Raw genomic sequence first — 15,992 nt, forward strand, 5'->3', positions numbered from 1 at the left:
AGAAATGAAAAGTACTTGGTGTTTTAATTAAATATTGCCTGTCTAAAATTTTAGAATGAAGACATCACAGACATAAAAAATTTTGTTACAGAAGAATTTGAAGTTACTTAAAAAAAAAAAAAGGAACCTTAATATACTATGCTCAATTATACTGCAGTTTTAGATATAATGAGAGCGTGATCATAAAAAAAAAAAAAAAAATGCAGTTTACAGCAAAACACAAATTTTGCAATAGATACTAGAAGAAGTAAACTCCAAGTCACAGAGGGGAATCAGCTACTGCAATGGGTTCCAAAGTGTGGAGACTGAGCTATTGTATTCTCTTCTGAATATATTCCCTCAATTAAATGTAGTTTAAATATAGTTAACAGTAGCATCTGAGAGTAATTACTGCAGATGTTCAGTTTCTTATGCCTTGCCTCAACCTGAGATGCAATAAAAAAATACATTGATGAAAGCACACTGGATGCTTGCAAAACTAAAAATTTCCTCTGAAAAATTTCCTCGAAAGGAATTTCAGGAAAAAATTTCAGGAAACTGATTTCCTGAAAGGGGAGAAGGGAACCATTTTCAGTTGCAATACATTCAGTTATAAATTTCTGTGAACAACAGCATATGACATTGTTATCAAAAATGAAATCACATTTCAAACGGTAAAAATTGCAGAAGTAAATTCCTGTAGTTGTAAATTCACCTGTTTATAACCCAAAACAGTACATCTGGGGGGGGGAGCCTTCCATAGACTTATCAAGAATGCAACCCAGCCACATTACACTATTTTCTGTTGAAACTGATTTCCAGGAATACCTTAATCATGTAACTCGAAGGTAGCTGTTTAAAAACATTTTTTTTTTTTTTTTTTCCAGTAAGCCGCTGCCACAACATTGTAGCTGAGTTGTTTCTTATTTCCTATTTATATACTATACCGAAATGGATCCCCTAAATATGCCTTATTTGGAAGCATGGGACCATCATAAGAAATTTACAACTTTGTTTTTATTTTAAAATACAGAATTATTTAAAAAAAAAAAAAAAAAACCACCTAGTGATTCGATTGTACTTTCAAATATTCGAGTTGCAAATTCGCTTTATACCAACAATATCCAGAACAAAGAATTTACCTTTGATGAGTTAACCTCTGTTGCTAAAAAGATTAATGTTGACATTAATTAAAGACTAATGTCAACATTAATCTTTAATTTAAGGGTGCATATGAAATTTAAAATGTTTAGTCCATTTCATCCACTGACAACAAAATAGTAAACACACGGGCAAAATGAAATTTGTTCATATAAAAATACTTGCTTAATAGTAGCCTATTATTCACTGCGTATCCATGTTAAAATAATTAGGAAAAAACTGGAGAAATTTTATTTCTACTGATAACACTCTTCACTTTTAACACAGAGTGTTAAAGTTGTCCCTGACATCCATATTATAATTGCACTGTATTATAATACTGTTAAATATATTAGCCATACTTTCTGTAGAATCTGTCCTACTGAAAGAAGCTTTTCTACCCTTCAAAGAATTAATACATATTTAAGAAGCATGATGGGACAAGCTAGACTGGCCTTACTCCACATTCACAAAAATTTCTCCATTAACGCAAAAGTGTTGGATGTCATTACAAAGAAATATTTTAGGAAGATAAAATTATTGTAAATATATTTCATTACAAGCGGTAAAAGATAGTACTACTCTTTTTTTTTTTATTTATTTTAAATTATTATTAATTATGAATCTTTTGTATGCTACCAACAAAAAACTTAACTGTGTACTTCTCTAAATCTATTTTTTAAGCACTATATCTGTCTATGTCATGTCACCCACTAATAATTAATTTTACAACCCATTGTTTTTATTCTCAACCATCAAATAACTCTACCAGAGATGTACGAGGCCCTAGGATTATTCTGTATATGTTTCTAATTAAAGTAATATGCACATTCTGATGAAGGGATCATGGAACACTGGGAAAACATGGTATGTAGGAAAAATATGTATGTGTGTGTGTGTGTGTGTGTGTGTGTGTGTGCGTGTGCATGCATGTGGCCCATTATCCCCAAATCCTGGTTATACTCTTGTGCCATAGCATCTTTTTTTTCAAGCATGGTCTGTGAAACTATAAAATCAAGGCCAGATGGAGTTGTGAAAGATAATCCCAGAGAAAATTACTTCGCTGTTAGGAAAATTAGACAGGAGAAGGTAGAATTTCAGAGAAAGGCAGTCAAAAAATTCATACATCAAAAAGATAAGTTTCCAGGTTAGGAACTCTCTCACAAAGAATAAAAGCATAAAAAATTACAGCAACTGAGATGACTAGTGGCAAATATGAATTGAGACTCTTTCAGAAAAACTACATATACCTTGGCAGATAGTTGGTGGAAATGGACAGTGATGTCCATTTCGACCAATGTTAGGTCCAGTCACAGTCAGGATTCATTACTGTGGTTGGAACTAATACCAAATGAATGAGGAAGCTAGTGTGAGGTTTGGATTTTTTTTGGGTTTATTCTGTTACTTTGGCTATTAATGATACATTGTGCATATAAAGTAAAAGCAAAAAGGGAGACACAAGTGAAATAACAAAATGTTTGGATATGGTGCAGGTGCAATGAGAATGCCTTTCTCCCTGACAAAACATGATCTTGACAGTGCCTCCCACATACACACTATGTGAACTCCCTCCAGTCACTAGATGGAAAAGTACATGGAGCAATATTATACTAGTGGATCCGGATATCTCCTAGACAGTTATCATAAAATATACTGTGTAGCCGAGTGGGCAGGAGCGAGAGTGCAGTAGCACATGCTCTTTGAGTAGACCGGGGTTCAAGCCCCTGACTGCTGAATACGGTCGATCTGGCAACCCACACTGGACCAGCGTGGCAGATTATGGTCCATTTCGCTCAGCATGAATTGTTGAGGAGGCTTCCATCCTTCAGTGGGTTGATAATGGCTGCACTTTACTTTTACTTTTTATACTGCAAAAACATTTAAAGTTACACCTTGAGATATAACAGAATATTGAATCTCACCAAGATACCCATCATAATCGCAAAAGCCACGACTCATACTGCATGATAAAAGAGATGAATGGTGGATGCCAGAGCTTTTCTCTGGAGACCAAACATGATTTTAACCACTTTAAGCCTCCAATAAGCAAAGCAGTGGAACTACAGTGGATGATAAGAGTCATCTACAACCAAGTACTGCTTGGTGACAAACAGGATAAGCCAACATCTTTCTGTGATGTAACAATACACAGACTCCTGTTTAAGTTGAGTCACACATGGGTGGTCAATTCCTTTATACTGGGAGAAGTGTTTCTGGCTTTCCATATGGGATATATCTAGGGTTAACAGCCTCACAACTGTGAAGATGCAGGCAGAGGATATGGTTTTTACTGAATGACTGGACTTTCTTGAAATCCAGCACACTTGATTCACAATTAACAGGTGAACATCAGCTGTCATTATTTTAGATCCACTGATAGCAGCCATAGTTGTCATACCTTGAGGTTGTCACAGACATTCTCTCAGATATGCCAGACAAGCTGTACTTGCTACCTGGGAGTCTAAAACGCTGATGGAACTGATATTCGGGTGACACTTGAATATCAGACACCGCACGGTCTGTGACAACCAAATCCTCTGCTTGCACCTTCATGATGGTGGGACTGTTAGTAATACTGGGTATAACCTCCATGCACAAATACATTGTGGGTGACCACCCAGGTGTGAAGCAACATAAGCAGGGGTCGAGGTGTGGCACCCACACCACATGGAGGAATGCCACCCTTCTATGTTACCAGGCACTACTAGGTGGTAGATGACTCTCATCAACCGGTGCAATACCACCACTTTGCTTATTGGAGGCTCAAAGTGGTGGAACCCATGTCTAGTCTCTAGAGCTAAGTTCCGGTCAACCCTTCCCCATCTCTTCCATCACGCAGTATGATTGATGACTTTTGAGGTTATGATGAACATTGTGGCGAGATCCAATATTCCTTACATTTCAATGGTACAGGTCTAAAATGGTGTTCGCAGGCCTGCCGCTAGTTAGTACACCGGACCGAACCTATTGGTAACTCTCTAGGAGTCTTCCAGTTCAGCTAGTGTATACTTGCTACCTCTGCTCTGCCAAATAGTGACTGGAAGGAGTTCGAGTAGTGTGTATGTGGGACATTGTCGAGGCCACATTATGTCAAGGATCTGGGTATATTCTTACCATGTGTACGTCATATCCAAAAATTTCATAACTTCATACAGCAGGTCCCACCCACTTTTTCTTACTATTGAATACACCATGAATTGTCAAACTAATAGAGCAAGTTTATCTGCAAAAAGATCTAAACCTCCCAAACACTTCCTAATTCATTTCACAAATATACGTGGTCTCAATTCTAATCTCAACGATGTCCGTTTCCACTGGCAGTCTATCAAACCCCATGTACTTTTTCTGACAGAATCTCAGTTATCGGTTGATTCAATCGGCTCATCTCAGTTGCCCAAATTATTCGCTGTATGATTCCTTTCACCTCAAAGTTGGTATGTGTGCATATGTCCGTTCTGATATTCCCTGTCAGAGACAGGGAATATCAGAACCATGTTTGTTGTTTATAGTGCTGTATCTTATTCCCTTCTTCCTTGTGAAGTGTCTAATTTTGTTGAAAGCTAGATCTTATCTGCCTTTTTTATCTAGATCTTCAATGAATCTACACCTCTCGCTCCACCATGTTTCCCTTGTTTGCCTACACTCTCTCTTTGTAGTTCATTCCTTAATTTCTTATATTTTGCTACACCTTCTTCAGTATTGTTGGTTTTCCATTTCCTTTTTTCCTCTACTTTTGCCCATATTTCTTGTGAGATCCAGGTTTCCCTCGCTTCTGTTCCTTTGAGGCCTACAATTCCTGTTGTTGCTCTGGTGATGGTTTCTTTAATAAACTTCCATTTTTCTTCTACTTTTGTTTTCATTAAGGTTTTTTTGTACCACTTCGCCTATTGTGTCTTTGAATTTTTGCTTTGCTTCTTCTTGTCTTAATAATTCTAAATTCCACTTCTTCCTGTTGCTCCTTTTCTTTAGTGTTTCAAATTTTAGTCTGCTCTTTAATGTTACAAGATTGTGATCACTATCTGCATCTGGGTAAGCTATGGACTTTCTGACTTGATTTCGATATCTTTCTTTTACTAGGATATAATCAAGCTGATATCTATTTGAGTCTCCTGGGTTCTTCCATGTATACCTTCTTCTTTTGGGAATCTTGGTACTTTGGGAATCTTCTTGGTACCATTTATTTGTGATGATGAGTTTCTCTTGTCTGCAGAAATGTACAAGGCGCTGCCCTCATTCATTTCGGTTTCCTAGTCCGTAATTTCCAGTGATCTTGTCTTCTCTTTCTTCTCCTACCGCATTCCCATCTCCCATGATTACCACATTGAGGTTTGATGGTGTGTCTTTGAATACTTCCTGCAGTTGTTCGTAGATGTGTTCTACTTCCTGTTCCTCGTGGTTTGACGTTGGCATGTAAACTTGGACGATCAGCATGTCTGTTGATACTGCTACTATTCTTGCTGTTATTATTCTCGTACCTATGACTCGTATGTCTGTTATTTCTTTTCCGATTTTTCTTTCCATAATTAGTGCTACACCTCCTTATCCGTTTGTGGCACAAGAGTGAATTACTCTGAATTCATCACTCCAGAAGTCTCCTTCTTCTTTCCATCTGACCTCACTTAATCCTAAAATCTTGAGTTGGTATCGTCTCTTTTCTTTTTTAATGTATACTTTATTTTTTAATAAGGATTTCGTTGGTTGACAGCCTGAGAAGCTTTACATCTCCTCCTGATGGACATGCCACCTGGTGCTTGACTAACCAAGGTCTCGTTGGAGTCACCTGCTGAAGAAATGTGTGCAAAATTCATGACACTAAAACATGGGATAGATAATGTGGTAGTTTCCCCCTTGCTCTCCACATCGCAGTAGCAGAACCAAAGTCCTGAGTATGCCAAGGGTGCTTCTGCAAGTTCACTCTGAAACCAAGTCCATTTTCTGCCTTCAGGTGATGCTGAGGGGTACTGCTGCCCTCCCTCATGGTTTGGCTGTGATTTGATTAAGGTGGTGGCACAGGCTCGCCACTGTCTCAGCACGGTCGTAGTTTGTGTGGCATTTTGTAGGGACAACTTACCAGGTTTGTCCAACCACGCTCTGATAGTAGCTGGCACTGCTTGTCCAGGGCCATCAAAGTAGCTAGCCTCCATATCTGAAAGCCATCCCCCTATCCGCAACCTGGGAACCTGTCTGGTGACATGCAGCACTGCCCCTGAGAATTATCCCAGAACCATAAATGCTAGGATCACTGCAAATAAATTTGATGAATTTTAAGTACTGATTAAGTCATCAAATGCAGATATTGTACGAATAGAGGAAACCTGGTGAGTACAATGTACAGCAAGGACAGAAAGAGCAGGAGGGATGAAGCTCTTAGTTAAGAAGCATATTAAATCTAAGGCAGTGCATCAAGTTGACATGGGTGACAAGTGCAATGTTGAGTCAGCTTGGCTTAATATAAGCAAGGGGAAAACAAAATCGAGAGCAGAAGTGTGTTATAGGCCTAACGACAGTGATGGGTATATCAAAGGGCTAAACAGAGAAATAGAGTGGGCCAGAAAATCAGGAAGTCTCATAATGGTGGATTTTACCTTTTCAGATGTTGACTTTATATGCATGGGATGCATATAAATTATCAGATGATAAAGAAATCAATGGTAGATATAAATTAGTCTGTAATCAAGTCACAAAGGAGGCTAGACAAGCTAAGGCAGAAGTCTCTGGCAAAGAATATAAAGAATTTTTTATATAAGCATCAGATTTCTATGCTTATATATCAAAGTAGAAGGAAGGGGTTAAATCATATTGGGCCACTTTATGTCTAGAGGTTAACTATTGATGACCCTGCTCAGGTTGCAAACAAATTGAATAGGTATTTTGCATTGCATCTACAATCACACATGAGGAATTCTTTAGGAAAGGAGGTGCCAGAAGTTTATTGAACTCTAACAAGGAGCTAAATGAATTTGTGATAACTGAAAGGAAAGTGGAGGAGAAATTGTTTAAGATGAACCTAAGAAAGGCACCTGGAGAGAATGGAATCTATCCAATTATACTAAGGGAAGCAGCAAAGGAGGCAAGAAAACCCTTAGCCATAATATGAGAGTATCCTTAGATTATGGGGAGGTCGCTATGGGCTAGTGAAGTATGATAATATCCCCAATTCATAAAGGGGGGAATCAAAAGATGACTTGAGTAATTACAGACCTGTTCGCTTTAATCGTAAGGAAAGATTAAATAAATTTAATCTTACCTTACGATTAAATTAAATAAGATTAATTAATTAAAAAAAATTATAAACCAATCTCAGAAAACAGAAACATCCAACCAGGCATTATTATGATTTTTATACACAACAATAAAATTAGAAAGATTTTAAATGCTCTTGTTTTTTTAACATCGATAACAAGCACGGACAATTTGTGCGTCCCAGTGGCATTTGCACACGTAGCAATTGTAACTTGCACTTTTCTCATCTTAAAACTTGGTGCAGGCTCTTTTAGCGGCTAGGGTTTTTCTCAATAATCCTTTCCACAATAAGCCTGTCTCATCAACATTATAAACGTTTTATTTCTCATAATTTGCTAAAACTGAAGCCAACTTACTTTTCAAAGGACTCCGCTGCGGATTCGTCTGCAGAAAGTTTCTCGCCTTGAATATCTAGTTCATGTATATCGTGTCTCAGTTTAAAGTTTTTTAGACAACCTGTGCTTGCCTTAAAATCTTCATTACCTAATCATTTTCAATTAAAATCCAATGCTTTTTCACAATATTGGGCCAGACACTGGTTCACCTAAACTTTGCTCTGAAGAAAACAAAAAAGTAAACTGAGTGCACTCTCGAAAGTGGCATTTTCAGGTTTCGACATTTTTTCCTTCTAGATCCTCTTCACTATCCATAATCTACACAAATTCTGTTATAGCATTAGAATTTTTTTTTGATGTCATAAATTGTTGAAATCCCCACATTAAACTCTTTGGAGAGCTTTCCTAAATTTTCTCCTTTTCTAATTCTATTAATAATTTCCGTTTTTTGTTGCAATGTTAAAACTACGTGTTTTCTTTTCATTCACATTTTACTATAAAAAAAAATAAGAAAAATAATAAATCACAGTTTCGGGCCGATATTATTCTTACCAAATCTGGAGCTAAACTATTCTGAAATTCACTCATGGTTTCCGAGAAAACCCAATAGTCTCTGTGATATTTTTCTGAAGCACATTTCTGAAGGTCTCATAGAATTCTAGAAGTCACAACCATAAAACAATAAAAATAATTTGCAGTTTTCGGTTTATTGGGCTTTTTGTTTGTACAATCTGTTATAATAGGGTAGTAAACTCGATCTTTCGCTTATTATAATCAAAATTCAATTTGCAAATGTGATCGCTATAACCAGAGCTTACTGTACTACTGTTAATAAAAAAGATGAAAGATCGGCCTTTCAAATTATTCCGGTTAACTGATGTCTACTGTACTTGAGTTTCAACGAACTGTTCCATTGAATTTGTCCATAGATGGGTAAAATAAGCCAGAATATCACAAGCGGATCGATTGGTGGAATTCATACTGGCAATCATTGATCAGATGGAAGGTTTCTAGATAGTTTTATAGTTTAAATGGAATGAAGCGATAATTGGTTGGATGACAGAGGTTTGTCATCATTTTTAGGAACTGGCTGGATATGAGCAAAGTTCCAAGCAGAAGATGAATAAGAAAGTGAAAAAAACGACATGAAACAGGAGTAAGTTCAGGAGCACAAGTTTTGAGAACAAGTGGATAAATTCCATCAGGACCTGGCACTTTCTTGGCATCAAGACTGTTCAAAAATATTCTGATTTCCTTTTGACAAGGACCACAGGAGTTACTGAATGAAGTGTACTGGGAATGGTAGCAGGTAGTTTACCAAGAACATCAATACATGAGTTAGAAGTAAAATAGGATGCTAGCAGGTCAGCTTTATCTTTGGCAAAAGTACCTAGTTTGGACAGAGGTGGGAATAGAGATTGGCAAAAGTTGCAACCAATAGCTTTGGCAAGAGAGCAGAATGCTTGACTACCATTTGAACAAGAAGCAAGTTTTCTGCTCTTCGTCTGTTTGGAAACTAGATTGAACTGACTAATGACTGCTTAGCAATTGTTGTGAGCTTTGGTGTAGGCAGATGGCCTTTCAGTTTTCTATCTTCTCCACTAATGCTGGTGTTCTCCAAGGTTCAGTTCTTTCTCTCACTCTTTTCCTCTCTTGTATATTAATGACCTTCTTCCATTGACCTGAAATCCTATCCATAGTTTTGCTGATAATAGCACATTGCATTCCACCTTCCAGTCTGAGAAACATTACTCTGCTCAAACAGCTTCAACTTCTTGAAAATCTGCTACCAAAAATGCTGATCTACAGTTAATTCTCCAGTGGGGCAAGGCCTAATTAGTTGATTTCTATCCTTCTAAAACTCAGATGTGTCTTATATCACTCAAAAAGGATTCTTCTAATTTCTAGGCAAGATCATATAACTTTATTGGGGATTACTCTGACTTCTAATCTCTCTTGGCATAAGCACATTACAAGTATTGCTTCCTCTGCATCTTAAAAACTGGGTTTTCTCTTTCATTCTTGGTATTACTTTTCTTCTAAACAGCTGTTCACTCTGTACAAATTGCAAATCTGCCCTACCATGGAATATTGTTCCCACATCTGGGGCAGTGCCTCCAAATCCTCTCTCAGACTTCTTGATTCATTTGAAAAGAAGGCAGTTACGTTAATTAATGACTAATCTCTAACAGTGTCTTTCAACTCTCTGTCTCATATATGTTCTGTTTCTGCTGCATGCCTTTTCTATAGATACTTCCACGGGTGCTGTTCTTCTGAATTGGCTTCTATAATTTCCACTCTCTCTCTTTCAAGTCAATCCAAACACGTATCAATCCGAACTGCAGCAAGTCAACATCCTTTTACTGTCCAACTTCACACTCACAGAACCAACTTTTCTTCTTCCTCATTTATTCAATCAACTTCTGTTTTCTGAAAAACCTTCCTTCATACGTATTTCCTGAAAATTACAATCTACAGAAATTCAAGTCTAATTTCAACAAATATCATCTCAACCTCCAACCCATGCACAGTAGCAGGTTCTATAGGTTCTAATACATCTCGTCTTTGGGGTTTTCATTAAAAAAAAATAATTAAAAAAGGCAGAAAATGAACATGGAGATTTGGATATAAGTTAATTCTGATATACAGCAATCTTAACTTGAACAGCCTTAGCACATTTATTGGAAAACTAAGGTTTAGATATTGGATGAGATTTTAAGGTGGAGTGTAGAATAAATAATGGATTTCATCCCGTACATAAGTAATTTCACTTATAAGATCTGAGTAATCGTTAACATCAGAAGATTTGAAACAGCAATCCGACCTAGGAAAAGAAGTGTTGTCTCTCTAACATGCTGGTGTAGAAAACATTCATCCAATACATTCAGAAAATGTTCTGTTACTGTGCGAGAGACTATGTTTGTTATTTGGTTTTTAGGAGCATTAGCAAACAAGGCCATATTGCTCTGGGAATATGCGGTGGTCATTTCCTGACCTTTCCACATCCTCCGTATTTGGTGGTGACGGGCTAGAACCCCGGTCTAATCAAGAAGCATGTGCTACGCACTGCTGCTCCTTCCCACCTGGCTATGGAGGCGCCATGTGCGAGAGATTAACCCACAAGTTCAGTCGGTATCGCTAACATTAAATTGCCCATTATAAAACATCCTGATTTACTCTCCTATTCTATTTGTCTGTATAATTTACCATAATCATCAGCGTCATTTGTGCTTATGTCACACCTGACTGATCATTATACTGGCCACCAACATCAAGTGGGTGCACTGGATTACATTCTATGTACTTCTTAACCAAGATCATAACTCCCTTGCCCTCTCCCCCAACCATTTGTCTTTTCTGTACAAATTGTACTCAATGTATTCAAATTTCACATTCTTGATCTGTTATGCAATTGATGATTTAATGAAAACTTCAAATTCAAATTTATTTACTTTAGTCCTACTATTAGAGTAAAAGCACATATACAAGTACCTGTTTTTGTTCTTAGCAATCCTTACCCAGCCCATGCATTTGCTTGTGCCATGAGTACCCCCAAGCAGGCCTTGTAATCCACCACTCTTTGTTTTCTAGGTTATTGTATGCTCCAATAGAAGTAAGCACAAAAATCCATTTTACCTAGGCTTGTGGTTATTTGTTTTAGTTTGTGTCATCATCCTCATCATCATCAGCCATTTTCAATCCACTGCAGGATCAAGGCCTCTCCAGCAACTTTCCAGTTCCTTCTGTTTTGAGCACTGGCCATCCATTTACTACCCAAAAACTCATGAATTGCATCTATCCATCTCCGCCTTTGTCTTCCAAGTTTTCTTCTAGCTCCTCTTGGGTACCATTCTGTTATTTTCTTAGTCCATCTGTCATCATGTCTTCGAGCTATGTGTCCTGCCCAAGACCATTTTAGTTCTTTAGTTTTGATAAGAATATCCTTTACTTGAGTTTGCTGCCTAATCCATCTGTTTCTCTTCTTATCTAACAGTCTGATTCCAAATATAATTTGTTCCATTCTTCTCTGTGTAGTTCTCAGCTTCTCTTCCATTCTTTTGGTGAGTGTCCAAGTTTCACTTCCATAAGTCATGGTGGGGAGTATACATTGGTTCATTATTTTACGTTTCAGACAAACTGGGATACTACTCTTCAGTATGTGTATCTCCTTTAGTTTGTGTACCTCCCTCCAAAAAAATAGCAGTTTCTTGACATGATTAACAATGGCTGAATAGAATCAGCAAATATTCTCGCACCCATTCCCTTAGAGTGTATCCACACTAACAGATCTTAAATGGATTCTGAAATAAATGCATTGATAAAATCCTTTAAGAAGCATATTAAAATTTGCCACCATGGTTTAATTACCCAGCAACTTTCAATAACTATTTCAGTAAATGGGGGAAGCAATCCCTTGCAAAGATTAACATTAGACAACTTCATAAAGCACATGTGCAGAATTAAAGTCAATTCCTGGAAATATGTATCGACAGTGCAAAGTTTGGGTTGCGTGCGTGTGTGTGCACGTACAGCTCCTTACCGAATACAGTAATTGTGCTGCTGAACTCTACATGGCAAAGTTAGCAGAAAAAAGTATAATCATACTGTCTCATTTGAATCAAATAATAAAGAGCTCATCTTATTATACATACCATCTTACAACACACATGCATCAACATTCAAAGTTTTGCAGTAATTCACTACTATGTTACACTCTTTCCCACGAGTGTCATTTCAGTTTATGATTGTCTGTGAGCATATGTTGCATATTTTGATTTGTTATACACTGAATGATCAGTGTATTATGACCTCCTACCTAATACCATGCTGGGCCACTGTTCACATGAATAACAGCACTATTTCCCTAGGTATTGACTTCACTAGAGGTCTGAAGACATCTGTAGGGATCTGCAACCATGCTGCCTGTTAAGCTTTCCAGTGTTGGAATGCATGACAGTTGCATGTCCATATTCCTCATTTCCTGTTCCAAAACATCTGACAGTTGTTCAATTAGATTGAGATCAGGTGCATCTGGAGGCCAATCATGATGGGCACTCATGCACAGTGTGTGTGCCCAAGAAGTGCATTATCACCTTGGAATATCATGTTTCTGTCTGGGAAAAATATGCAACATGGCAGGGTATACACGGTCTCTTAAGAGCTGCTGGTAGACCTCACTAGTGAAACAATGGTCCATATGCACTAGTGGTCTTAGTTCTTGCCAGCAAAACATGCCCCATATTAAGTAACCACAATCACTTGCCTGGATAGTGGACACCATACACGATGGGTCCCTGAACTGATGTTTTTTACACCACACACCAAGGTATCCATTGGCATTTTGCACCAGGTATTTGGACATATCCAAACAGCAAACTCATTTCCAGTCCTCCTGTATCCAACCAGTGTGTTGCTGACACCACAGCATTCACCACTGATGATCAGCAGTGAGGAGACAGTATCTCTCGAGTTCTGCTGTGGAACCACATTCCTGAGTGTGGGGAACATTGCCATTTGGGATATTGTTTTTTTCGTAATCAGAATAAGGACAGTTGTCAGCAGGAGGTGTTTGACTCGTTTGACACCATTCTTTGTTCACCTTAACCAAAGTGGTTTATACTGTGATCAATTGTCATAGTCCATTATGTATGGGGTGGTCATAATTTAGTGATCAATGAGTATATATTTTGTGTGTAAAGATTAATATACAATTCCTATATATATATATGTGTGTGTATTTTTTTTACTATTTGTACTAGAAATCACGAGTACAAAAAAAAAAAAAAAAAAGACTATGGCATTTCAAAAAAAAAAAAAAAAAAACAACCATTTGAAATACTGAAAGTTTTGGCAAAAATTGTTTCTCACATAGATTTCGACATTACACATTAAAAAAAAAAAACTGATGAACAGCTAAATATTTATTTTCTCCACCACCTCCAATTTAAAAATTAGCCATCTTCAATGAAACAATATTTCTCATATTGCATGTTTTATTTCAATAAATTTTTATATAATAACCTTTGAGTTTTAATGTCATTTAAAAAAATAAGTGTGAAAATGGGTAAGTATCGATGCTTTATAGTCTCTATGGGACCTATCCCTGACTGTTATCTGAAATGTTCATCTGTAGTTTTTTTTTTTTTTTTTTTTTGAAGTGTATGTCATGTTATAGCAGGTTGACTGTATACTGACTCTCAAAGTATAATAGCTACATTGCAAAACAGCTATTTCCATTCATCTCATCTTGAATAAATTATATCTATCCTAAGCTTAACTGACACCACAAATTGTTGAAAGAAATGAAATACACAGTAACAAGAATGCAATTGCTTTATATTAAAGAAAAACAATTTAATGGAAAAGAGTTTACAAAAAGCTTACATTACAAATATACAAAAATCCACACTTGTTTCTGTTGGAACATTCTGCCAACTGTCTCCGGTGGAAGTTATACACTATCGAAGAAAAAAGAACTAGGAATAGTAGGAAGAACTACAGGAAAGGTCAATAATGTTTCAGTGTGATCAACAATGGCAAGGTTTGTTTGTTATTTGGTTTTTAGGAGCATTAGCAACTAAGGCCATATTGCTCCGGGATATGAGGTGGTCATTCTCTGACCTTTCCGCATCCTCCATATTTGGTGGTGACGGGCTCGAACCCCGATCTAATCAAGAAGTGTGTGCTACGCACTGCTGCTCCTTCCCACCTGGCTACGGAGGCGCCTCAATGGCAAGGTGTTAAATCGGACGAAACAATACATGCATATGGAACAACACAAAATACTTCACAAATCTGTATAGTGTAATATATGGATGTAAGCATGGTTTTGCTTATACCCAACACTTTGCCACTACTAGCCATACTGAAAGATCATTACTGTATGAGTTTGAATAAAACACAACAGTTTCATTTATTATTTGTCCTTCCTGCAATACAGCTTCTTCCTAATCTGAAAACACATTCTTTTTTTGCAGAATATCAAAGTAGCAACACTAGCATCACCTTTTATTATTGATCTGCTAAGGGAGTAAATCAATAATAAACCCAATAGTGAGCCATTACTGTGCTACAGAAGAGGGTAGCACAGTATGGCTCATCCAGGGTAAAAAACTGTAACACTACGGACTGTGTACCCATGATTTCCAAAAACTTTCCCCCCTTTCATGTTTTGGTATTTTGCCAAATAACAGACTTCTATGGAAGCAGATTTATAGGACACCTACATATATCCAGTGAACATCTGCACAAAAATAGCACTTTCACTAATAGTTATTTACCTCATTGCATATTAGGAGTTACATTTCGGTTTACACCCCGGTTTCCAATTTTCTGTAATAACTATTTGTTCACTCAGCAAAGTTCTAGGTGTGACCTTCTTTCTCAAAATGAATAATTTTTGTAAACATTAACAGTATATTAAAACAAATTGAATGTTACAGCATACTGTAGGTAATATTTGTGTGTTTTTAATGATCTTAGGGCCCTGTAAATCTAAATTTCTTTCAAGAATAGAATATAATAAAATATCTGTATTGAACCACAAACTGAATCATACTGGGCATAATATACAGAATATGTAAATTAAAATAAAGATGACTTGCAGAAAATGTTTCATACCAATTAAGAAATACTCTTCAAAGCTTAGAAATAAATGGAGGTGAGATGAACTATTCAGACACATAGCTGAGAAGAAAAACGAATGATATTGGTCTGCTTGCTTTCAATGGTTTATCTGTTAAAGGTGTTAATTGCTAAAGTTTAAATTGTTTACCAAACTTTAACAGGCAGCTAAATGATTTTGTGATAAATGAGAGAAAGGTAGGAGAGAAATTGTTCCAGCTAAATATAAAAAAGTCACCTGGGGTGGATGGGAATTATACAATTATATTAAGTAATTTGAAAATGAAATGCACAAGGCATAATTGTAATGGGTTTTGGTATTTAACTAAATAAAATTGGTGTAAATACACCACAGTTAACCCATAAATTTGAACTACATAAGTAGTATAGAAGGCATCGTTTAATTGTATCTCATATTGTGGTTGCCTTTACAACGAGATAGCAGTATTGCACTACTTCAAATAATGCTTCTCTAGTAGAGAAGACTACTGTTATTTATTTTCAGAGGATACCACCAACCAGACAATCGTTTCGAAGCTATTGTGAATTTAATGTGAAAAAAAAACCACTGGACCAAATCTATTAAACCAAACCAACGAATTATAAAATCAAAACCTAAATCATGAAAAATCTTAATTCAGACGATCATTTCAAAGCTATTTGTGAATTTAA

General features: G+C 36.7%; 1 protein-coding gene across 2 annotated transcripts in view; it reads right to left on the bottom strand.

Moving 5' to 3' along the window:
* The window catches only part of Tao (Serine/threonine-protein kinase Tao), a 205,309-nt gene that overhangs the window by 53,102 nt on the left and 136,215 nt on the right, over nucleotides 1-15,992 (bottom strand). The gene's annotated exons all lie outside the window — the stretch shown is intronic.

This window comes from Mastigoproctus giganteus, chromosome 13 (genome assembly GCF_048544385.1).
Source record: "Mastigoproctus giganteus isolate SK-2022 chromosome 13, ASM4854438v1, whole genome shotgun sequence".
Lineage (NCBI taxonomy): Eukaryota > Metazoa > Arthropoda > Arachnida > Uropygi > Thelyphonidae > Mastigoproctus > Mastigoproctus giganteus.